We start from the raw sequence: 24,919 nt of genomic DNA on the forward strand, positions 1-24,919 counted from the left end.
TCCTGCCCACCCTCCCGCCCTCTTTTGTTTGGATTAGTAGGTGGCAGAGTTTCGGTCAGCGGTTATCCCGAGCTACGGTATGGTACAGCTCATCAGGAGATGAGCGGGGGGGGGGCTGGCAGGGAGCCGTGCCCGGGTTCTGGTACTACGGTTAAAGGGGCATGTTGGGACATGCCACCCCCCAGACCCTTGCTGGCATGGCAGGATCGGGGGCCGAATATTATGGGTATTGGATAAGGTGTAGCTCGGGAAACTGTTTTTGTTATGTAAATGTTAAATTAATGGTTTTTTAATAAACAGAGCTGCGGCTGTTTATCCATATACTTGAGTTGTGTGGTTATTGGCAGGGGAGTGTAAGTGTGGGTGGGGCGGGGGAGAGAGAGCGGGCCAATACATATCCCGCTGTTACTGAATCTGTATCATCAGAAATTAAGCAAAGACCATGCTTTATAGCCTTCAACCCAATTAACCAGAAAAACAACATACCTAGAATTGCTGTGTAAACGTTTGTGTGTTTCCCGTGTCCCTAAAATACTCATACCTCGGCTATGATAAAGGGCTCGTCTATATGATAAAGGCTGTGAAATCAGTATAGCATCTCATAATAAATTGTGAGTGAGCCCGTAAGGTGTTACAATTTCCTTAGTCGATCCCAGAAGAGAAATATAAATATAATAACTTTTTTAAAGGCAAGCCAGTCCATTTTTTTTCTTGAGATTCCTGTCTCATAGAAACAGAGAAACATGACAGCAGGTAAAGGCCGAAGGGCCCATCCAGTCTCTGTTATATGTTTCTCCAGTGCAAAAGGCAGTGCATACACTAGTGTGCTACCTGAGTTTTAAAAAGCCATATAAAATTCTTTACAGTTTCAAAGGGACACTTATGAAAAAGCCAAGTCAGGATTTCATTACTTCCATTAACAGTGAAACTAGAGAGACTGTACAGCTCCATGAAACAATCTATTTATAACAAAAATACTGTAATACAATATGGCATGCTTTACATGCTATCTGTAAAACAAATGCATTCAAAATGCCTCGCAACTACATAAAATATTCATGGTAGATACCATAAATATGAAATACTAACACTGTATATTCTCTCATGGTTCAAGCACTCACTGAAATAAAATGAGATTTAAAGAGAAGAGAGTAAAGGAGTGAGAAAGAGTTTATATGGTAAAATGAACTTTATGGAATAAAACAGGGGAAACAAGTCCACAAACTGAAATACACAAAGTAAAGAGTGGAATTGTACTAATAAAGACTGGTGAACACAAAATATAACGCAGATGTCCTTTCATTCATCCAATAATTCAAATGACTTTATTCATCCAATAAACTCAATGACTCGACATGTACATGTTTCGGCCTAAACAGGCCTGCTTCAGGAGTCTTGAGAGTCTTCTAAACAATGACAAATGATGTTGCAGATAAAGTGTGAGTTCACAAATCAATGTTGCGGTATGGAATTTACTGCAAAGAGAGCTTGAAGCCATCAAAGTCCTAGGCGTTCTGAAGTCAAAAAAAGTCGACGCCTAGGACTTTGTTGGCTTCAAGCTCTCTTTGCAGTAAATTCCATACCATCGATGGCCAGGCACACTCAGCTTCCTAGGAAGCAGTTCCTAAAGCTTAAGGCAACATTTTCCCTTAGATTTCTGTAAGTGGGAGTATGTGGTGCAGTGGCTGGAGCTACAGCCTTGGTGCCCTGAGGTTGTGGGTTCAAATCCCACACTGCTCCTTGTCACCCTGGGCAAATCACTTAATCCCCATTGCCCCAGGTACATTAGGTAGAGTGGGAGCCCACCAGGAGAATTAGAGAAAAATGCTTGAGTACCCAAAAAATTTGTAATCCACATAGAATTGTAGGATATGTGAAATATAATTAGAAACATAGAAACATAGAAATTGACGGCAGAAAAGGGCCATAGCCCATCGAGTCTGCCCATACCAGTGACCCACTCCCTGATTCTTACTCTCCTAGAGATCCCACATGAATATCCCATTTCCTCTTGAAATCTAACACGCTGCTGGCCTCAATCACCCGCTGAGGCAGCTCGTTCCAATGATCGACCACCCTTTTGGTGAAGAAGTACTTCCTAGCATCACCCTGAAATTTCCCTCCTCTGATTTTCAGCGAGTGTCCTCTGGTTACCGAGGGCCCCGTAAGACTGAAGATATCATCTTTCACCACTATACGCCCAGTAATATACTTGAAGGTTTCAATCATGTCTCCTCTCTGTCTTCGCTCCTCCAATGAGTACATCCGCAGTTTTTTTAACCTTTCTTCATACGTGAGATCCCTGAGCCCCAAAACCATCTTAGTAGCCATTCGTTGAACCGACTCAATTGTCAACACATCTTTTCGGTAGTGTGGTCTCCAGAATTGAACACAATACTCGAGATGAGGTCTCACCATGGATCTGTACAGTGGCATGTTATAAGTACCTGGTCAGTTATGGGAACAATAGATACATTTTTCAGGACCCTTCTCATTTAGAATCTTTTTTGCTGGATAAAACTGTTCTTTAAGATACTAATTCTTAATTTTACTTTCTGTTGGTAGAGTTGTAAGAGTAAATTCTAATCAGCCATTGCTTGTTAGTAGTATTCCGTATGCATTTGAAATGGTGAATTCCACAAGGTGGACTATATGTTGAAATTTTCTTTTCAAATTTAGGTGGATTAACTGTGTATATTACTTTCATTTTCCTTATTTGCTTTGCTTGTAAGTAATAATAAATACGATAATAAAAAGAAGTACCAAACTGATTTAGTAGATCATCAGGCTGCTCAGTGGTACAAATTGATTTCTGGATTTTTGAATAAAAAGCCAAAAAAATAGTCTTAGAGACATCTGGAACAGTATATTTCTGTGTCTCGTTGGCCATGAATTTGGACCTGGAGATTGAAATGTACAGCGTCAGCATCTATGAGACAAAACATGGTTATTTTTGTTACATAGGATTTTCTGGACCCCAGTTCGATTAAATAAAATAGATAGTTCTAAGTCTAATAGATGCTGGCATTGTCATACTGGTATAGGGACTTTGGATCATCTGTTGTATTAATATATTGGAAGTCAATTTGGGGACAAATAAATTTAGTACTAGATTCAAATGTTCCAATGTCATATGAGGCTATAATTTGTGGAACAATTTTACAATTTTTGAACCCCACTCTAGATAAATATAAGAGTCGTCTATTTATGATCCTAACAGGTATAGCCATTCAATTGATTACAAGTAATTGGAAAAACCATGATAGAATTAATTATACATTTTGGTGGGTGAATGTGTGTACTACATACAGATACGAACGAATTAACGCAGAATGTAGGGGTTTTAGTGAGTTATTTAATAAAATTTGGAGCCCATTGACTAAATTTGTAAAAACATAATAATGTATTTTCATCATATCTTTTCTTTTCTTTGGTTTATTTATCTTTACACATCCAGGGGGATGGGGGGTTGGAGGGAGCGGAATAAATATTGATAGTGATATTTGGGTAACTTTATTCTTTATTTGTATTGTATATTAGGATATATTATGATATTATTATATGCAGGAAAATGAAATTATTGAATGATATTTATGTTACCTGTATAGATAATAGTGTAATATCTTTTGTATGACACTGTTTTTGATTAAAAATCAATACAAAATTAAAAAAAGAAGTACAGATGCCATAAAGTTTATTTATTTGTTCAATTTTCTATACCGTTTTCCCCAGGGAGCTCAGAACGGTTTACATGAATTAATTCAGGTACTCAAGCATTTTACCCTGCCTGTCCTGGTGGTCTCACAATCTATCTAATGTACCTGGGGCAATGGAGGGTGGGAGGAATTAAGTGACTTGCCCAGGGTCACAAGGAGCAGGGTGCTCAGGCTGTAGCTTTAACCACTGTGCCATACACTACCCTAGTGTATCTATGTACTTGTTAATTTGCAACTGTATTTATTTATCAGGCCTTTTACAGGTCTTGCATTTTAGCCAAGAATAGTTTAGGAACACGTCTCACTTGTATTATTTAAATATTCTAAAGGTTCACTAGATGGCAGTATTGCTACATTCCCCCAATACTACAGTTGTAGGATTACAGCAAAGCAGCGTTACCACACTGTGAAGGACATAAACCAACTTGAACAAATGTTTATGCATCTATTCATTTCTTTATTCGCTAGCAGTTGCCGTTCATGCTTATTTGCAATGCTACTAGATTAAAGTCTCTTTGGTGATTGTTTCATCCAGACTAAAATAGCTCAGTACATGAATCATTTGCAATATCCTAAAAATATTTTTTTTTTTCCAAGAAAGACACATTCCTGAATCATGGCAAGGGTGCACATAATTTGCAATATTCTGTAAACTGTGCGGCTAAGTGGCACCTATATTGCTTCTATGATCCCCCCCCCCTTAGATTTACATATTATGAGCCAAATGCTATTTGAGGCCTAAAATATGGGCGTTGATCAGAACAGCGCTTAGGGCATTTCTATAAAAGGCTCCTGCAATATAAAGAATCACATTTAGAAGCCTTATGTGGCACAACATTTAGGTACATTCATTTTGGCCAAGGAAAACCAGGCCTAAATACTTGCTCCTAAGCTGTGCATGAACCAGGCGCATTCTTGTAAGCGTGTGCCTTCCTTTTAGGAACACCTTCAATCTGCCCATGTTCCATCCCTGGCCATGCCCCCTTTTGAGATTCACGCACTAGAAGTAACATGCACCATTTTATAGATTGTGCTTACAAAGTTGTGCAGGGTGAGGCACGGCAGAACCTTTCCCTGGCAATTTTCTACCATTACAAGTATAATTTCCCCTCTTTCCCCTCCACTTTTCTAGTTCAGTCTACCTCTCTCTTTCTTCCCTCTTTCAAACCAGCCATGTCTGCCTTTCTCTCTTCCTCTTCTAGTTCAGCTATCTCCATCTCTCTCTCTTCTGCCCTTCTGGTAAGCCATCTCTTTCTCTCTCTCTCCCCCCCTCCCCCATCCCTTCCAGTCCAACCATCTCAAGTTCTCTATTTTCAGGCCTAGTCCAGCACTTTCATCTCTCTCTCCCCCCCTTCTGGCCTTGCATCTAATTCTCTTTCCTTCCTCTATTCGCCTCTCCCCCAGTCCCTCAAACCTCCCTTTGAAGTGCCTGACTCCTTCCTTCCAGGTCAGCATTAGGAAGTACAGCAGAGACACACCTCATGTTTGAGAAGGGCCACAGCATCGCAACACTGTTCTTCCTAATGCTGACTCTTGAGGATGGAGCTAGGAATTCAAAGGGAGTTTTGAGGGGAGGGGCTTAAACCGGCAGTGGGTGGTGGCAACAGAGAGAAATGCAAGATCACATGATGAGAGGCATGCAGGGCAAGACAAAACTAAACTACAACACTTCTGTCCTCATTACTAAAATTGGGGACAGATGGTTGCCAAACAAGGGAGAATCGGGTACAGGGTCTGAAACCAGAAACAATCCCTGAAAATCAGAGACATCTGGTAGCCCTAAATATGTGATAACTTATTGTGCACTAAGAAATTAGTTATTGGAAATTTCATAGAATGATGAAAACATTTTTATATAATAGATGATAAAGTTAGTACTTTTAGTTAAAGAATTGAAAGGACATCTTTTTATCAAAGGAACTACATTTTCCCTTAGAATTATTATGTCTTCTTTTTGATGTAAATCGCCTTGAACTAAATGGTATTAGAATGATTCAGAAATCTTGTATTAGATTAGATTTAATACAGCAATTTTTGGAGGTTATTTAAGTATATTTTATTGCAGGTCTTGCGCTAACGTTGCCATTAGTACATGGTACCTGCATAGAGTTAATGTGGGCGCCCTTACCATCCCCTATCTACCGTGTTTCCCCGAAAATAAGCCCTAGCATGATTTTCAGGGTAGGACTTAAAATAAGCCCTACTCGTCGGCAGCAACATTTCCCCTCCGCTCACCCCCACCACTCCCCGCTGACCCTTCCATCTCTCCCTCCCATCCGAACCACGACCGCGAGACCGAAATACCCCGGTAACAAACGGCAGTGTCGGCAGCACAGGCTGCATCACAGCCTTCTTATGCCTGGGCGATCTGTGTGCCACGTTGCTGATGACATCATCAGTGATGCAGCAGAGGAACGCCCGGGCATGAGAAGGCCATGATGCAGCCTGTGCTGTCGAAGCTGCCATTTGTTACCAGGTATTTTGGTTTTGCGGTCTGGGTTCGGATGGGAGGGAGAAATGAAAGAGTCTGCAGGAGGGGTGGGGGGTGTGGCGGCGGGGGGAATGGGAGGGATAGAAAGATGCTGCACAGGGGGATGGGAGGAAGGGAGGGATAGAAGCTTCAAGGGTTGGGAGGGACAGAAGCTGCAAGTGCTCTGCTGTACAGGGGGATGGGAGGGAGGGCGGGATAGAAAGATACTGCACAAGAGGATGGGTGAGAGGGAGGAAAGAGGTGGCACATGTAGGGGAGAGAAAGGAAAGAGGAAGAATTAGGGTGAAGGAGAGGACGGGAGACATGATCATTGTACATTAAAAAAAATAAGACTTACCCCGAAAATAAGACCTGGTGCCTTTTGGGGCCCAAAATTAATATGACAGTGCCTTATTTTCAGGGAAACATGGTAAAAGGCACTATTTTTTTTAATTGGCTTAATTGGAACAGTAATTGAAAGCACCATTAAAAAATGATTAAAAACAATTAAAAAAAAATGAATTATCGGATAGGCACCTAACTTGGTAGACGCTATGTAGACATCTAGACTAAGGTGCTTACATAAGAACATAAGATTTGCTGCCACTGGTTCAGACCAGTGGTCCATCGTGTCCAGCAGTCCGTTCACACGGCGGTCCTTAGGTCAAAGACCAGTGCCCTAATTGAGTCTAGCCTTACCTGCATATGTTCTGTTCTAGCAGGAACTTATCCAACCTTTCTTGAATCCATGAAGGGTGCTTTCCCCTATAACAGCCTCTGGAAGAATTCCCTTACGTTTGTATGGAATTTATTCCTTTTAACTTTAGAGAGTGCCGTCTTGTTCTCTTCACCTTGGAGAGGGTGAACAATCTCTATTTCTCTACTAAGTCAATTCCCTTCAATATTTTGAATGTTTCGATCATGCCCCCTCTTAGTTTCCTCTTTTCAAGGGAGAAGAGGCCCAATTTCTCTATTCTCTCGCTGTACGGCAACTCCTCTAGCCCCTTAATCATTTTAGTCACTCTTCTCTGGACCCTTTCAAGTAGTACTATGTCCTTTTTCATATATGGTGACCAGTGTTGGATGCAGTATTCCAAGTGGGGGCGTACCATGGCAGGTATAATGGCATGATAACCTTTTCAGATCTGTGTGTGATCCCCTTCTTAATCATTCCTAGCATTCTGTTTACCCTTTTCGTTGCTGCCGCGCATTGTGCGGATGGTTTCATTGACTTGTCTACAAGTACTCCCAAATCTCTTTCCTGGGGGCTCTCTCCGAATATAGCACCAGACATCCTGTATTCGTGCAGGATGTCCAGTGCTTACTCGTGACTACCCAAAAAGTGGGCATGACAAGGGGTTGGAGTTTGGACATGGATTGCCTTCGGTGCTGGTAAATTAGGCTAACATAAGAACATAAGAAGTTGCCTCCACCGGGTCAGACCAGAGGTCCATCGCGCCCAGCGGTCCGCACCCGCGGCAGCCCATCAGGTCCATGACCTGTCAAGTGGTTCCTGCCTCATCCTAAAAAACCTATCATTACTTCTATCCGTATCCCTCAATCCCCTTATCCTTCAGGAATTTATCCAAACCTTCTTTGAATCCCTGTAGTGTCTTCTGCCCAATCTACGTTGAGTTAGGTGTCGCTAGGCGCGATTCTACAAATGGCACCTAAATTTGATTACAAAACAACAGGCAGAGAAATATGTATTTATGAATATAATAATAATAATAACTTTATTCTTCTATACCGCCACAATCTTGCAACTTCTAGGCGGTTTACAATAAAGAGAGCTGAACATTCAGCGAAACACAATATGCAGATATACATATGAACTACAGATAGCATAGACTAAGAAATCAAGAGTATAGAAATACAATTTGCTTAGCAAGAGTATAAGATGTACATTTTGGTAGGTAGTGTCCGAGCGGACCTGCTTGGAATAAGCCGCATGTTTTAGAAAATAACAACGAAAAATAACGATATTATAAAGATAATAGATTATGTGTATCACAGTTTCGTGAGATTCAGGTGGATTGAGGAGGGAGGGGATAAAGGTAGTGGGTGGAGGGAAGAGGTAAGGGGGGGGGGTAAAAGGCAGGGGTAGGGGTAGTAGGGACCGTTTTGGGGGAGAGAGAGGGGAAAGCGGGTCAATTGTTTAGGTATTTCAGGAACAGGTATGTTTTTAGGCACTTCCTAAATTCCCCGTAGGTAGTGGGCGAAAGCAGTTGATCTAGGTCTTTAACCCATAGGGCTGCTTGGTGAGAGAGAAGGTGTTCGTGATGTTTCTTTAGTTTGCAACCTCTAACCGGAGGAGAAATGAATTTTGAGTGTGAGTTTCTCTTGTGTTTGTTGTTGGAAAATGAGAAAAGGTCTGTTATGTATTTGGGGGCAAGTCCATAGAGTACTTTGAAGCAGATGCAGGCAAATTTAAACCTTACTCGTGCTTCCGTTGGCAGCCAGTGCAACTGCCGATAGTAAGGTGTCACGTGGTCGTATTTCTTCAGCCCGAAGATAAGCCTGACCGCAGCGTTTTGCATTATTTGAAGTCATCTCATATTCTTTTGGGAGATTGCTAGATAGGCGATGTTGTAGTAGTCGAGTTGACTCAGTACGAGGGATTGCACTAGGATTCTGAAGGTAGATATATCGAAGTATGATTTAATGGATCTGAGTTTCCAGAGTGTAAGAAAACCCTTTCTGAATAGGGAGTCCACTCGTTCCTTCAATATACTCAAGGGAATAATCCCCGTGGGTCAATCTCAAATATAAGCACCCACATGAAAAGCTCCAAGGTATAAAATTGGTTGGAGAGACTTCAGTACTGGAGGACTGCTCTAGATATCAAAGGCAGTTTAGCCCAAGACGGTATCTCAAAATATGGCATTGATGAAGCTCGTGTCTAAATGAGTCCGCTCTGTACATCATAATGTCTCTTGAGATTTAATGCAAACCAAATATCAAAATCACAGTGAATGTGTTCAAATATATGTTAGGTGCTCCTTTTGAGATAGGTCCACTCAATCAGTAATACACAAACGGTCCATGTGCTGACCCTGCATAAAAAATCATATACGGTGACTACAAATTTTCAAAAAAATCACAATCAATGAATAACATACACCAAAAAAGCAGTCACTATATCATTCCTCTTTGATTCAGATAAGTTTCACTTTTTTGTTGTATGTTTTTCATTGATTGTGAGTTTTGTGGAAATTTGTGGTCACCTTATATGATTTTTTTAAGCAGAGTTGGCACATGGACTAACAAAGCAGCTGCAGCCCACAAGCTGGACAGAGTTTTTCAGTTTTTATTTTGCTAAGCTGGAAAAGACCGAACTGTTTTAATAGTAAATTAGTGCCTTGGATTGTCTGGTATTGTTAGCCATCAGATGGTTGAAGTGAGACCTGTGTTAATAGTATTTTACTTTTGGTGCATGAGACTGTATGAAAAGAAATAAACCTCTTTTTGTGTTCCGAAAATGATTATGGCTCAGATGCTGTTTGCATAGAGAATACTGCTGCTTCGCTATTGGCACTCTGTGGAGCTGGACCGTGTGCATATGATGAGGGGACGGCCTTTGCCAGGCTGGCGGGCTCGGACTCCGTCACAACATGCATGAAGCAGATTTGCATGCCTGTCCCCCAGGACAGGTATAAGAACCAGTGAGCTAGAACAGAGATCACTGTCCAACAGGCAACATATATACAGTATAGATAAAATCATTCAGTAGAGTCTCAAAAATAATAATAATAATATAACAGTTTATATACGCAAGACCGTGAAGTTCTATGCGGTTTACAATAATTAAAAGATGCTACAGATTGAGTGGATTTAACAATGTTCTGCCGGTTAACATTGATTGAAAGATGTTACAAATTGAGTGGACTGAACGAAGTTAAAAGCTAGTGATTAATAGCTCTAGGGATCAGTTATTGTGGAATGAGATTGTGCAGGTTAGTTGCCTAAGTACTTTAGGAACAGATATTTTTTTAGGCGTTTCCTAAATTCCCCATAAGTAGTAGACGTAAGCAATTGTTCTAGATCTTTACCCCATAATGCTGCCTGATGTGAGAGGAGATGCTGATGATGTCTTTTAAATTTACATCCTTTAACCGGAGGGGAAACAAAATTCAAGTGTGAGCTTCTCTCTTATCTTATGAGACTTCTCTCTTATCTTATGAGACTTATCTTATGAGACTTCTCTCTTATCTTATGAGACTTATCTTATCTTATGAGACTTCTTTCTTATCTTATGAGACTTATCTTATGAGACTTCTTTCTTATCTTATGAGACTTATCTTATCTTATGAGACTTCTTTCTTATCTTATGAGACTTCTCTCTTATCTTATTAGACTTATCTTATGAGACTTCTCTCTTATCTTATGAGACTTATCTTATGAGACTTCTTTCTTATCTTATGAGACTTATCTTATGAGACTTCTCTCTTATCTTATGAGACTTATCTTATGAGACTTCTTTCTTATCTTATGAGACTTATCTTATGAGACTTCTCTCTTATCTTATGAGACTTATCTTATCTTATGAGACTTCTTTCTTATCTTATGAGACTTATCTTATGAGACTTCTTTCTTATCTTATGAGACTTATCTTATCTTATGAGACTTCTTTCTTATCTTATGAGACTTCTCTCTTATCTTATGAGACTTATCTTATGAGACTTCTCTCTTATCTTATGAGACTTATCTTATCTTATGAGACTTCTTTCTTATCTTATGAGACTTATCTTATGAGAATTCTTTCTTATCTTATGAGACTTCTTTCTTATCTTATGAGACTTCTCTCTTATCTTATGAGACTTATCCTATGAGACTTCTTTCTTATCTTATGAGACTTATCTTATCTTATGAGACTTCTTTCTTATCTTATGAGACTTCTCTCTTATCTTATGAGACTTATCTTATGAGACTTCTCTCTTATCTTATGAGACTTATCTTATCTTATGAGACTTCTTTCTTATCTTATGAGACTTATCTTATCTTTTGTTGGGCAACTGAAAAGTTGGTTAATACAGAAAACTTGAATGATACACAAATGACAGGCATACCCCCTCTTGTACTAAGGTGCGCTAACCAATTAGCGCTTGCTAATCGATTTAGCACGCGCTAAACGCTAACATGTGCATGTTTGTCTACGGACATGTTAGCGTTTAGTGTGCGCTAATTCGATTAGCATGCGCTAATTGGTTAGCGCACCTTAGTAAAAGAGGGCCATAGAGTATGTGTGTTTCAAATATTGTTTCTTAATATCATTCAGCAACCAACTAACAGTATTGTACATGTACTTGTAGTGAGTGCAAACCAAAAGAGAAGAGAAGAAACAAAAAGGCAATTTATTAAACAAGGCCGGATTCTACAACAGCCACCGAAAGTTAGGTGGCCCTGCCACCACTTAATTTAAGTGGTTTAATTGGGTTTAAGTGGTGTGATAATTGGTCACACCATTAAAACCCAATTAAACCCTCATAAAAAAAAACAGCCACCACTACGCAGTCTCCAGACCAGCCCCTAGGTCCCTGGCGACTAGTGGCGCATAGTGATGCCGAAGCCCAGAAGTGAGTATGGTTAGGGGTGGCGCTGGACTTTAGCGTCACTATGCGCTGCTAGCTACGATTCAGGAAGGACCCTGACCTATATTTCTGGCTCCTAGGGTCCTTGGGAGCTGCAATTCTGGCAGCGGCGCTCATAAGTGATTGACACGCGGCAGGCACCCATTGTGTAGGCACCTGCCACGGCAGGTGGCACTTACAGAATCAAGGCCACAGTATCCAACGTGGCCGCATTTAGCCTTGAAGGCTTCATCAAAGGCAGAAAGCTAGAGGTAATAAACACAGGTAATACCAAAGGTACTAAATGCAGATAAATTGCCACCAACTGAAGAAACAGCTCCTCTTGACCTCAAAGTGAATATACGCTGATAGGGCTAGTCTCAGTTAGGGCGCTGGTCTTTGACCAGAGGGCCAGTGTGAGCGGACTGCTGGGCACGATGGACCACTGGCCTGACCCAGCAGCGGCAATTCTCATGTTCTTATGTTCTTACGCTTGTATTATACAGAAATATTGTACACAGTACTGCACTATTCCCCCCTTTTACTAAACTGCGATAGGGTTATTAGCGCAGGGAGCTCCGTGCAGCTCCCACCACTCATAGGGACTCTATGAGTGTCGGGAGCAGCGTGGCTCACTGCGCTAATAACCGCTATCGCGGTTTAGTATAAGGGGGAGGTGTTATATTGTCAAGCACAGCAGTATAGTTATTGGAAGAACATATTTTAATTAGAACAAATTAGAAACAAAAGTGCTTTAAAAAAAAATTGTGATTAAGGTTTGTTTTCCTGTTTTAATTTTCTTCCGTGTGGTGAGGACACGCCAGCATCTCCCTCTTGTTGTTCCGTGTAAGTCAGGGCTGCCTTGACAACCTTGACCTCTTCAAAATGGCCGCTTTTCATAGTCCATGTGGAGGCTTAGTGCAGTTGCCTTCATCATCTTCATTCTCGCTTGCATTCACGATGGCAATCGCATGGCTGTCGGTTCTTGCTCATCTCTCTCCGCATCCATTACTTTGAGCCATCCTCATTAGCATTCTCACAGCTTGATACTTCTTGTAACAATGGCAGGAGATCGTCATCATCATCTTCCGTATCCACTTTCTGTTCAGTTTCATGTCCCTGTCCATTTTTAGCTTCAGACTGTAACTGTCTCCGTGATCTTGCTAGGGTTTGTGGTTCAGTTTCATCCTATGATTCAATGATCTAGTAAATAACATCTTTAATACTCACTTTCTTTAACATTTAGAACATTCCTGCACAAACGAGCATTGATAAAAGCTTACACTAATATATATTTTTTTTAAACGGTGCATTGTTAATAAGGAATGTTTTCCTAGGCAGGTTTAGCACTTACAAAAACTTTTCTACTGATGGAACAAGTTCACTGACCCCCCCTGCCCCCCAGCTATGGAAAAATGTCTGTATCCATCCAGGCATTCTTCTGATTCTTACAGAAAAGTGAAAATGCAGTAGGAGCCAGGTTTTTAAAAGCCATTTGGATTTTTCAACTTTTCTTTTTTTTTTTTTTTAAATTCTTTATTGATTTTCCAAATTTCAATAGTGCAATATACAGATATATAACATATAATCTATATAATAAAACGCTAAGCGCGCATGCACACTCTTACCCTGTGCTTCCCTGGTCCCTGATCTGTCGGGCTGTGGCCGGCAAGAGTGCGCATGCGCACTTACTATATCACACAGGCGGCGGAGGGAGTGAACGCGGAGTCCTGTCGTCGCCATCCTGAGCCTCAACCGTCAGTCTCTTCCTTCCTGCCCGCCTCTGGCCTCTGCCCCTCACCATGGCAACTCGGCTTCACTCTGTTGCAGACCCCTGAAGTTTACGATATCCAGGAAAACGGCACTACTGGCCGAAGTTTATTTTTAAGTTTAAAGGTGCAGCAGCGGCTCTTCTCACGAGCCGCACCTGCGTCAGAGAAGGCTTCCGACGCAGGCGGAACTTAGACAGGTAGTGCCGTTTTCCTGCTTTGCCCACTCTTCTCTTTTCCGTTCAGACTCTGGAAGAGCTCCTCCGAGGCAATTAGCCATCTATCTGGGATGTCCACAGAGAAACAAACATAGCAAGCCCAGTTAAACGTTTGCCAAATTATCTCTGCTCCAGCAACAGCGGAAGGTGAGTTTTTCATAATTGTGCGACCGCGGGAAGGGAAGGGGGTGCCAAGGGATAGCAGGCCAGAATGCGGGAAGGGAAAGGGGGGTAGGGGAAAGGACGTGCTGTGGCTGCTGCACAGGGGGGGGTGAAATAAATGCTGCTGATGCATAAGGGGCAGGGAGAGAGACAAATACAAAGAAAGACAGACAGACAGCGGGAGGGAGAAAAAAAGGAAGAAGGACACAGGGGCAGGGAGAGAAACAGAAAGACAGACAGACAAAGGGGGCCAGGGAGAGAGTCAGACAGAAAGAAAGACAGACAGCGGGAGGGAGAGAGACAGAAAGAAAGACAGACATATTCTAGCATCCGTTAATGTAACGGGCTAAAAGACTAGTAAGTCAATAAAATCACATTCAAATTACAAATATCCATAACCAACCATTTCCTCCCACCCACCCACCCAATGATTATTCAATAAAACACAGAAACATAGATTTTCCCAATAATCTTACCCTTTTCAAATTAATAATACACTCCCATCCTCCCACCCACCCCAAGTGTAAATACTCAAAGGTCAAATTAGGACAGAAATAGCCTCCCCTCCCACCCTTCCCTAGATGTGTACGAAAATAAATAAACAAAATAAACAAACAAAAACTGACTCGTAATCAAAGACTTACTATAGTGAAGTAATATAAGATGTCAACGGGCCCCAAACCAATTTAACTAAATTACTGTGCCCCAAACTATCGCCATTCATTTTTTCATATCTATAGCTGGAGCACAGATTTGCCCACCAAAAAGGAAAATTTTTCAGCTTTTCAATAAATGTTTACCAGTTGCATTACTACAGGCTAAAAGAGCAAATTTTTCTTTACTTAATTATAACTATGTGCTGAAGCTTCGAGACACGAAGCAAGAGCTTTTGCTGGCAACATTTTAAAATTTAACCCAGTTTCATCACAATTATATACAGTATGGGGGCTGATTCTGTGGACACCATCTCTGTGTCAATCACTGACAGGCACTGCTTCCAGAATCGTGGCTTGAAGGGACCCTAGGTGCTGGAAATGTGGGTCAAGGGTTCACAGGGTCATAGAAACATAGAAAATGACGGCAGAAAAGGGCCTCGGCCCATCAAGTCTGCCCACTCTAATAACCCACCTCCCTAACTTCGCCCCCCAAGAGATCCCACATGCCTATCCCATTTTTTCTTAAAATCTGGCACGCTGCTGGCCTCAATCACCTGCAGTGGAAGTTCATTCCAATGATCAACCAACCTTTCGTTGAAGAAATACTTCCTGGTATCACCATGAAATTTCCCACCCCTGATTTTCAGCGGATGCCCTCTTGTGGCCGTGGGTCCTTTAAGAAAGAAGATATTATCTTCCACCTCGATACGGCCCGTGATATATTTAAACATCTCAATCATGTCTCCTGTCTCTCTACGTTCCTCAAGTGAGTATAGCTGCAATTTACTCAGCCTTTCCTCGTATGGGAGATCCTTGAGTCCCGAGACCATCCTGGTGGCCATTCGTTGAACCGACTCTACTCGCATCACATCTTTTTGGTAATGTGGCCTCCAGAATTGCACACAGTATTCCAGATGAGGTCTCACCATGGATCTGTACAATGGCATTATGACTTCAGGCTTCCGGCTGACGAAACTTCTGCGGATACAACCCAACATTTGTCTAGCCTTGGAAGGAGCTTTCTCCACTTGATTGGCAGCTTTCGTATCTTCACTTATGATCACTCCTAGATCACGTTCTGCTGTAGTCCTAGCTAAGGTCTCCCCATTTAGGGTGTAAGTTCTGCCAGCGCTGCACAGTGATGCTGATGTTCAGCACCACCCCTAACCACACCCTCTTCTGGGCTTTGGCACCACGATGCGCTGCTAGCCACCAAGAAGATATGTACAGGTTGGGGAGGCTGCATAGCGGCAGCTATTTTTCTGTTAATCACCTTTTATTGGTTTTAAACAACACTGTCAGTTACCATATCTTTTATCACCAATTAAAGCAATTAATTCTCTCTTTTTCAAAACCATGATACTGTTGGCTGGCGCGTTGAATGCTTTGTGCTGATCCCGACACTCAGAGTTCCTATGAGTGTCGGGAGCAGCACAGAGCATTCAGTGTGCCGGCCTGCACTAAAAAAATACTATTGCGGTTTTGTAGGGGGGTGTAAGTTAGATGGCAGGAGGACGCCTACAGCTGCTTAACTTTCAGCAGCACAATGAGAATCTGGCCCATTGATACTCCTTATTAAATATGACAATGAAATTTTGTTTTAAGTCCAATAAAGTCCTCCGAATCTGCTGACAGTTTTTCTCCAGAGCTGTCTTATTCCATATCTTTTTTTTTTTCTTCTTCCCAGTGACCAGGCCAACCCACAGAAGCAGTGAAATCAGGCTCATCTTCATCAAATTCTCTTTGTAAAACGGAGCTTTCTCTTGCAAAATAGGGCCTGATATTGGCATGCCCTTATTTCTTTGCTATGTGACCCATAGGAACAAAGCTTTTCTTACTTTCTTTTATTTACATTTTTTCCATAGTTTTCCAATGTGTAATCCATAAGTAGAGGCGGCAGGGAAAACTGCTTCGTTGGGGGGAGGGGTGCAGGAGCTCCGCCCTAGCCTCAGCGGAATCCTGTGGCACGGCCCATCACCAGCTCCCAACTCCATCTCCTACCTGGGCAGCGTCAATGAGCTGGCGGCCTGCCCCTGGAAGTTGAATGAAGGGTTCTAGGGCAGGCCTGCTTGTTGACGGTGCACAACGGCTACCCTGAAGATTTAAAGAGCAACATCAGGAAACGGATGGGAGGGCAGGCACTTACGAGCAACCACCAAATTTTGGGGGGGGGCCATGGACCCTGTGGCCTCCCCCATTCTGACGCCTATGAGTAGAAGAACACTTGGAACCTCATTTCTCCAGCTCACCTTATTGCCTTTCCTAGTCAATATTAGTTACTCTCCCCACTCCAAGTTCAATTTGTCTATGCTTTTGAAAGTTTCAGGTTTCTGCTCTATAGGTAGTAAACTTGATTTCCCTTTTGACTTGCCATTGCAAAGAGTGCAGGGTCACGAGTACAGCTGACTCAGTTTTGAGTGAAAAGTGGAAACTGATTTTAAAAAATAAGAATAATAAAAGTGGAAAAGAAGACAGTAAAAAGAGTGTAAAAACTTAGGCCCTCTTTTACAAAGGCGCGCTAAGCGTTTTAGCATGGATTTAGCGCGTGTTAAATCAACGCGTGCGCTAACTGCTAATGTATCCATAGGATAACATGCGCGCTAAAAAGCTTAGCGCACCTTTGTAAAAGAGGGCCTTAATGTGCCCAAGAATCTTACCTAGCAATGCTGCTTTTTGACTGAATGCGACATCAGAAAAGAGACAAAAAAAAGAAGCCACGCATATCTGAATGACAACGCCATGATGTCAGCGGAGGTTCATCAGATAAGCTTAATGGTTGCATAAGCAAAAGTCAGATTAGCGGGACTCTACTGTATTTTGTTTGCCTATATTCTCTTTCCCCCCCCTTCTTTCACCTTCCCTTTCCCCTTTCTGCTTCCCTCTTCTCTAGCATCACCCCCAACACTTAACACTAGACAGCTATCATCTTCAGGTAGTCTTCCAACACCTTCTTAACCCTCCGTGCTGAATCTCAGTGTTAAAATGGGGTCCTATTGGATAATGGTTTGGGAAGCACTGGTCTTGTCAGTTGTGGGCTACATAATGGTCCAGTCTACTGTATGAGGATATGACTAACTTCTAGAAATGTTCTGGTCACAGCCCAGCAAGTAAGTGATTCATAGATAGGGTTACCAGATTTTCCGTCTGGAAAATATGGACCCCTAGACTAGAGAATGACACGGTGACAAAATTCATCACCTTTCCCGTCCCTGCGGATAACCGCGGGAAATAATCCCATGTCATTTTCTAGTGTCTGTTTCAACCTCAGTCCTTCTACACCAGCATTCTTCAAAGCAAAGCTTGCGGGTCAGTGGTTGTGGCCATTCATACTCTGATTCTTCCCTCTCTCTTTAAAGAATGACATGAAGATGATTTTCCGCGGTTATCAGCGGGGACGGGAACGGTGATGAATTTTGTCACCGTGTCATTCTCTACCCTAGACCCGCCCCCAGTCCCACCCATCCCTGCCTCATCATGCCCCGGTTCCACCCTGTCACGCTCCCAATCCGGCCCCAATTGCCGCCTCCAATCCCGCCCCCTACTGCCTTCTCTCATCGGGCAGGATATCCAAGCATGTGCGGATGCGACACAATTATATCACGTGCGTGACATCATCGCATCATATCCACGCATGCACGGATCCCCCTCCTACACGAAGGAAAGTGCCGGGTTTTGAAAAGCCATCCGGACCCCTGGACATGTCCTCCTTTTGAGGACATGTTTTTCTCCAGACATGTCCTCCTTTTGAGGACATGTCTGGAGAAATCCGGATGTCTGGTAACCCTGTTCATAGAACTGATTTGCAATTATGTGTGTGAGTTTTTTTTTTTTAGTTGAAAAATTTTTATTGAATAATTTCTGTAACATACATACAATAACAAGTAATCTCACGCTAATCAGCACATGGCAATGTGGCTGCACTAACAGATTCATACTGCCACGACCACTCTGCACTCCCAGACATGCCTCCTCAGAGAAAAATGGAGAAACTTTTTTTTGCGCATGCTTTTACACGTTGGGCTTTTACCACAGAATGCCTCAGCGCATCACCCGGTAAACCCTATTAAGTTGCGGTAAGCACAAACTATTGCTTAGTGTAGCTTAGTAAAATGAGCCCTTTATATATTAAGCATTTTTGTGACCTAGGAAGTTTTGTATATTTCAGATGTCCAACTGTAAACTGGAGGGTGGAGTAGCTCATGGTTAGTGCCGTGGCCTAAGAACCTGGGGAGCTGGGCTTGATTTCCGCTGCAGCTCCCTGTGACTCTGGGCACCAAATAAGTATCTGAATATAATATATAAACTGCTTTTGATTGTAACCATAAAAAAGGCCATATATCAAGTCATTTTCCCTAGAATGTTAGATGGGTGGGATATAAATTTCTCAAATTAACAACTAAATAAAATTTCCCACTAGCCTCTGTGCTTCCAGTCCTGCCTTACCCTGCTGTGAGATGTAGAACCAGAAAGGTGTCATATGCCTCTGAATTGTTAGGACTGCATTTTAACGGGGCTGACAGCTGTCATTCAATAAGGGAGAAGCCAGAATGCACAGATGATGAAAAGGGCTTTTGTTACATTTTCCAACCCACTAGCCTTTGACGACAAGAGTTCATATTACTTTCTGCCTTCTGTGGATAAAGGAATTTATTTTTGAAAGGCAGAAATAGCTTTTTTTCTTTTTTTTTGAAACACCCAGTATCTTCTTATACTGCCTTTTCTCTCCATTGTTCTGTAGTACTTTAAACATATTTATAACATAAGGTTTAGTTTAGTTTAGTATATATATATATATATATATATACACACACACACACACATATATTGTATACATATATATATATATATATATATATACTAGTTTTTAAGCACGTTACATTAACGGGTGCTAGAATAGATGTGTGTCTGTCTTTCTTTCTTTCTCTCTCTCCCCTAGGCCGCTGTCTGTCTTTCTATTTTTATTTGTTTCTCTTTCCTTGGACGCTGTCTGTTTTTCCGTGGCCCCGTTCTGTCTCCCTGACTGTTTTTCTGTGGCCCCCTTCTGTCTTCCCCCCCGAGTAAAACTGTCTGCCCCCCAGCACACCCCTCCCTCCAAAGCAACCCTCTTTCCCTCTCCCTGACTGTTTTTCCATGGCCCCTTCTGTCTTCCCCCCCCCGAGTAAAGCTGTCTGCCCCCCAGCACACCTCTCCAACAAAAGCAGCCCCCTTTCACCTGCAGCACCGGCATGACACCCTCCAGCCATTCCTCTCAGCTATCTGGAGTGAGTGCTTGGAGCGCGAGAGGGAGCGGGGCCTGGGCGTGTTGGGTACGGAGGGGGAGGCACCGACTGCCCAGCTGCAGCTTCTTCGGCGTCGGTGAAGGTTCCAGCCACCTCCCGGAACATGTTTAGGTCGCCAGCCCTGTGCGAGGGCCGGTGTTTTGGGGACAGTCTTCAGCGGCTTGGAGCCCTCCTCCCGGCAGCCGCCGCCAGCGCCACGAGAAGGAGTGGGGCCTGGGCATGTTGGGCGCGGCGGGGAAGGCCCCGACTGCTCCAGTTTCAGCTTCTTCGGCGTCGGTGAAGGTTCCAGCCACCGCTCGGAGCATGTTTAGGTCGCCAGCCCTGTGTGAGGGCCGGTGTTTTGGGGACAGTCTTCAGCAGCTTGGAGTCCTCCTCCCGGCAGCCGCTTCCAGTGCCGTGAGAGGGAGCGGGGCCTGGGCGGTTGGGCGCTGCGGGGGAGGCCCCGACTGCCCCAGCTGCAGCTTCTTCGGCGTCGGTGAGGAAGGAGAGGTTGGAGAGGGATTGGACTGGTGAGGAGCTTCGGGGGGCTGCTGCTGTTCTTTCACTGTGTCGGGCCCTTGCTTTTCCGAGTTGCAATGTGTGACGTAGTAAGCGCGCATGCGCACTCTTGCCGGCACAGTGCGACAGAACAGGGATCAGGGAAGCACGCGGTAAGTGTGCGCATGCGCGCTTAGCGTTTTATTATTATAGATATAGATTATTATTATATATATATATACATACACAGTATATGTGTATGTGTGTGTGTGTGTGTGTATATATATATATATATATATATATATATATATAAGAGATGGTGATTAAAAAGATTGTGAAAGTGTGACAAGGTATAGGCGGTTCGGATATTGATGTGGCTATGATGGTCTCATGGTAACCCTTGCCTACCCTGTGGCATTTTGGTTATTTATTTATTTTATTCCATTTGTGCGTCGAACATACCTATACAAGCTCTAGGCGACATTACAGAGGAAGGGGTTAGAAGAGGGTAGGGAGGACTATGGAGGGCAGGAAGGAATGGGGAGGAGAGAAGTATGTAGAATATTTCATAGAAATTCCTAACATTACAGATAGGAGCATCATCTATGTAAATGATATCTAAATGAATTAAAGTAATTTGTAAAAAGGAATAGAAGGGAGGAAAAGTTAAACAATAGAATTCAGGGAAATTCAATAAATAAAATAAAACAAAAGGGGTAAAAACAATGGAATAAAATTATAAATAATTCATAAACTGGGAATAAAAAATGAAATAAGTCTGACAGAAGTCCAGTTTCCTGAAGCAGCTCTTTTGCCGCAGCATATTTTAAATAATCCCAACGGCAAAAGTGCAGACGGGAAAGATATCAGTTTAGGCTTTCCAGCTGCTGCAGCCCCGACTCATCGCTTCCAGGCAGAAGATGCACAGAGATAGAACAATCCAGCGCCAGGCCACACTGCTCTCGGTGGGCCGCAGATGCTCATGGGCAGCTCCTGAAGAATACAGCACTCTGCCTCCATCGGCGAACAACCGGGAGGAGGAGTCCATGATACAGCCCCACTCCACGGATCTGGAGACACCACCAGCTCCTCCACAATGAGAGAGCACACTCCACTCCATCCTAGGCAACAACCAGCAGCGATCAACCATGTCGCCTCCAGCAACGATCTCCCTGCAGCGATCTCCAGTCACCACACGCAGGTAGGAAGGGCCTCTGCTGAAAATGAACTGTTCCAGGCCTTTAGACGGTTATGCTGTGATTCTATAACTGTTAAACTCCTCCTATCCAAGATGTTTTCTGACTCACCCGAATGAAAATTAAAAGAAAAAAGTACAGAACCCTGTAAAACTATGAATAAGGTAGATGAAAGGAATAAAATAAAGTAGAAACCAACAAAATACAGTCAAACCTCGGTTTGCGAGTAACGCGGTTTGCGAGTGTTTTGCAAGACGAGCAAAACACTCCAGCAAACTGTGACTCGTAAGCCGAGCGTTGCCTCGGTAAATGAGCACTTACGCGGCACCCGTGAGCCTCTGCTGGTTGGTGTCTACTCTTACTTTCTCTGTCTGCAGCAACTCCAGCCCGAGGTCACGCTATCAGGGCACAGAAGGCAAAGTCTGCATACGCGGAGACACCGGCACCACATCTGCTGCTACTGACTCAAACATTGCTGGAGTCTGGGAATACCAGGGCGGTCGCGGGGATGCCCATCCTCCCGCCAATCGCACGTACGCCTATTTGGCTGCCTCCCACCCAACTGCGGGGCATCGGCAACCGAAACCAAGCTCGGGGCCGCTGCGGTTTCATCATAAAAAGGGCAATCCTCAACTCAACTTACTTTCCCGAACTCAGGCAGGCGTTGGGTTGCTAAAAAGGTGACTGCTAACTAGAAAGGACCCCACTGGAGGACCTAAGGATATTAGAGGCGGAGACGCTGGCAGCCGGCTAGTCGGTGACGCTTCACGGAGGATTTAGCAGGTGACAGTGATGCTCCCGATGCTGGAAGAGCTGGAAGTGAAGGAGATGAGCCGGGCGATGAGGGAGGTACAGTAGTCGGTCTCATTTGTTCTGGCTCCATTTGGCTTGGCTAAGGAATTGGATTTAATTTCCTCTGAAGCTGCTTGTGACTCTGGGCAAAGTCACTTAACCTTCCCTCTTCTGCGTCTACTTACTTACAAGTTTTGGGGATATGGAACAAATCGTCCAAGCTTCCATTGTTTTCTATCAGGAAATGTGCTTTGATATACGAGTACTTTGGATTACGAGCATGCTTCTGGAACGAATTATGCTCACAAACCAAGGTACCACTGTAAAACTACATATAACTAAAAACTTAAAAATATAAGAGAGAGACACTGAAGCCCAGGTCTTACTCGGGCAACATTCTAGAATTATGCATTATGGGTTTGAGCACATCATATTAAAAAAAAAAATGATAATAATTTCACGATGTTATTTTGAATGAGGAGTAGACTTGTGTTTTTTTTTGTGGAATGCATTTTCATTAGAGAGAGTCTGAGAACCTGACCCATTTGAGACCCTTGAGGACCGGAGGGGAAGGCCAGTGTTCTACGGAATCATTGGACTCATGTGGACCTTTTTTCTACACCGATACCAACCTCCAATGAGTTTTATGGGCTAACACTTAAAAGTGTATATATATATGTAAAAAAAGTCGGGTATTTTAAAGTGTAACCGAAGGCACCGCCATAGAGCATTTATTAGTGCAAGTAAGTACTAAAAGTATTTATCATAATTTAAATTTAAAGATTGTCTTGTTTTATTTGTAGTTATTGCTGGTGCTTTTCCTGATGAAGCTCCTCTAAAAATAATATGAGCGAAACGGAGATCTTCTGTCGTCGTGAAGCTAAGTACTATAACTATATTCTTAAATGAGAGAGTACTGTTTAATAAATGAAGACCAGTATATAATTTAAAATAAGACCTGCAAAGTATTTAAAATATTTAAAATATTAAAGAAGTTAAAGTGTTTTGATAAAGATTGAAGAAAAGGAGAATATACAGGACCAATGATAGCTCACCCTGTGGTTATTAGCTTGAAAAATACATCAGGCTTATAGCTGTGAGCGCTTGAGATCCTTCGTATTTCTCCATTATATCCATTTGGATACACCAACTTGTGCTTTAGCCAAGTGTTTACGAGTTTAGTGTGATTCACAAGAGTTTAAAGGATTATTACTAACACTGGAGTGGGCAACAAGTGTCTTCTTTCCTTACAAACACACATTTTATTTTTAAAGTAACTAAGGCACTATTAGTTGATTCAGTATCTTTCCCCCCCCCCCCCCACACTTATTATTAGAGGCACTGTATTTGGGCACATTTATTGCACAGTACAATCCAAAGTTAAAATAGTTTGATATTTCTCCTTCCCAAAACAATCTGTGCTAAAAACTCAAATTGTAGGAACATCAGCAGCAACAACGACGAAAGAAAAAAAACAGACAGCTTTGACAGGTCAGGTCAACAATTGTAACCTTTGATTGCGTGAAAAGCAGGGACACTTTTCAAAAGAGGGAAGCAAAGGGCTCAGATCACATTCTGGGAATGAACAAAAGGAGCGTGGTCTGCGGCAGTTGAAGTACAGAGTGGGGAGCAAAAGCCATGGGAGAGACGAGTTCAATTGAACCTGCTCTGGAGTGGAGTACTTCTTAAAAGGGCAGGCGGAGAGAAAGTGAAAAAGCTATCAAAATAAAATAGGAGAAAGAAATAAGATGCTCCCGACTGTGCTTCCTTTATGAAAAGACAGCAACTCAGGGTTTTTTTTGTGACTCAGAAAAAAAAAAAAAAATCCTTTTCCTTACCTTTGAATGCTCACTGAAAGCACAGATAATCTTTATGTATGATTTTTATATGATATTCAGTGAATTAGGTTTTAAAGGTAAATTTACTCTTGTTCTAAGCTCCTGTTACTCTCCCCCTGTTTAACTAAGGGCTCCTTTTGTCAAGGTGCGCTAGCGGAGTTACCGTGTCGGACATTTCATCACGCGCTAACCCCCGCGGCAAGCCCCCAAACTAACGCCTTGTCAATGGAGGCGTTAGCGACTAGCGCGGCAGGCGGTTTAACGCGCGGTATTCCGCGCGTTAAACCCCTACCGCTGCTTGATAAAAGGAGCCCTAAGGCGCGCTATGCATTTTAGTGCATACTAAATATACGCGCGTGCTAACACGTCCATAGACTAACATGCACACGGTGGTGTTTAATGTGTGCTTTAGCGCATGCTAATATTTAGTGCGCCCTAAAACGTTTAGCACACCTTTGTAAAAGGAGCCCTAAGTTATTCTTAGCAGTGAGTAACAAGGTTGCGTCTTGTCAGGAGCAATGGAAGGGGCTTAAAGCAAATTCACATTGTGCAGCATTCAGATTTTTTTTTTTTTTTTTTTTTTGTATTTTGCCTGACATTTCTGCAACTATTTGCTTCCAGTTCCTAGTCTTTTTTTCCCCTTCTGTTGTCTAGTCAGGACTGGTGCAACCTGGGGTGTGTGGCTTGCCTGCAGGCAAGAACAAAGTAATGTACATTGGGGAGAATAACCCAAATTATAGCTATAGTATAGTACATGATGCTAGACTTCACATTAT

Source organism: Geotrypetes seraphini, chromosome 1, assembly GCF_902459505.1.
Source record: "Geotrypetes seraphini chromosome 1, aGeoSer1.1, whole genome shotgun sequence".
In the NCBI taxonomy this organism is placed as follows: domain Eukaryota; kingdom Metazoa; phylum Chordata; class Amphibia; order Gymnophiona; family Dermophiidae; genus Geotrypetes; species Geotrypetes seraphini.